This window comes from Priapulus caudatus, unplaced genomic scaffold (genome assembly GCF_000485595.1).
Source record: "Priapulus caudatus unplaced genomic scaffold, Priapulus_caudatus-5.0.1 Scaffold179, whole genome shotgun sequence".
NCBI lineage: Eukaryota > Metazoa > Priapulida > Priapulimorpha > Priapulimorphida > Priapulidae > Priapulus > Priapulus caudatus.
This window is the reverse complement of record NW_014577240.1, coordinates 345,834-347,769: the sequence shown is the minus strand read 5'-3', so window position 1 is coordinate 347,769 and position 1,936 is coordinate 345,834.

Here is a 1,936-nt window from a genome sequence, read left to right as displayed (position 1 = left end):
TCTCTCTCTCTCTCTCTCTCCCTCTCTCTCTCTCTCTCTCTCTCTCTCTCTCTCTCTCTCTCTCTCTCTCCCTCCTCTCTCTCTCTCTCTCTCTCTCTCTCTCTCTCTCTCTCTCTCTCTCTCTCTCTCTCTATATATATATATATATATATATCGCCGCGACTGCGCCCTTGCGTATTGATATGCCATTGGCACGGCACCTAGGACACGTAATGTATTCATAAATGAGTAATGTAATTAGTAATTTAGCAGCTCATTCTTGTATACTTACGGTATACGTGATGACCTGGTAGCAAATTGATCCACTTCCCATTATCGGCTTAATCTATTTTTATCATGCGCTCCTTCTATATCTTTCTTTTCTCCTTTCGCGTCCTACGCCCCTTGTTCTCGCTACATTCTCTGGTGTTCTTTCTTTCCCTCTGTCTCTCATTCTCGCTCTTCCCTCCTCTCTCTCTCTCTCGTTCGGGCTTTCTCTCCCTGTGCGTCTGTCTGTCTCTTCTCTCTATTTAGCTCGTTCGCTAGCTTTCCATATAGACGAGATAATATTCTACATGCTCGTAGACTAACTATATCGTTAGCAATTTTGCAGACCATAGCGAATCAAAAATCTCCTAACTACATGTTTCTGTATTTTATGCAAGGTTTATGAAGCCACATCTACTGCTCATTTGCGAGCGCGTACAACAAATCATCGCGTACAAGCGTGCATTCTTCGATGCGCACCTTCTCCAGGCATGCAACACTCTAAATTAAATGCTTAGCGTCGGCCCAGTCATTTGCTTTGGGGCGCCAGGTCGCCGACGTGTCCTCGCCCTATCTCGATACATTGGTATAGCCTCCCAAAACATCTTCTTGACTGATAGTGATAAGTTCACCGGGGTATGGGAAGGTCTGTCTGACGCATGTATTGGCGTTTGTATGTCCTATCCACGTCAGGTAGCACGCTCTCGACAGTTCGCTGTCTTGCACGCACAATTCCACTCCGTCATGCAGCTGGTGCTTCTCTGCCTACACGCCTGCGGTGAACGATCACTCTACCACATACACGAACACGACGCGCGTCACGCGACTGACGTCAGCGCCCGGGATATTGCCATCGCGTACGGTAAGCGTTGACATTCCCGCGTCACGGCATTCTCGCGCTACGCCTTTCCCGCGTCATGACTTTCCCGCGTCACGACATTCCCGCGTCACGGCATTCCTGCGTCACGTCAGGCACGTCATGGCGGGTAAAGCTACCCGTATCATATAATGTTGTGATGGGTACAGCTACCCGTATCATATACGCTTGTGGCGGGTAAAGCTACCCGTATCATATAATGTTGTGATGGGTACAGCTACCCGTATCGTATGCGTAAGTCTGGTCCCAGGTAACCGGGCAGGTCGGACGATGCCGTGATAGGTTTCGTAGAGACGGGCAAGTAGGCCGGGTTTAACGGCTGCAGAAGACCGACGGCTCCCTGGTGCTCTGCGTTCTCAGCCTCCTGCTCTTCCGGCAGATAAGCATCCGGGTAGGGAGTCTGAGTCTGTTGCCGCCGGTCGAAAACAAGCTGCGGTGGCGGCAGCGGGCGCAGATGCTTGTTGGTTCCTGTGGATGCGCCATGATTGCTGTTAACTCGCAGCGCTTTCACCAGCTTTCAAGTATGAATTTAAATACAAACCCACACGACACAGAGAGAGAGAGAGACGAAGACAAAGAGAGAGAGAGAGAGAGAGAGAGAGAGAGAGAGAGAGAGAGAGAGAGAGAGAGAGAGAGAGAGAGAGAGAGAGAGAGAGAGAGAGAGAGAGAGAGAGAGAGAGAGAGAGAGAGAGAGAGAGAGAGAGAGAGAGAGAGAGGAGGAGGAGAGAGAGGAGAGAGAGTAGAGTAGAGAGTAGAGTAGAGTAGTAGTAGTAGTAGTAGGTAGAGTAGTAGTAGTAGTAGGTAGGTAGTGTA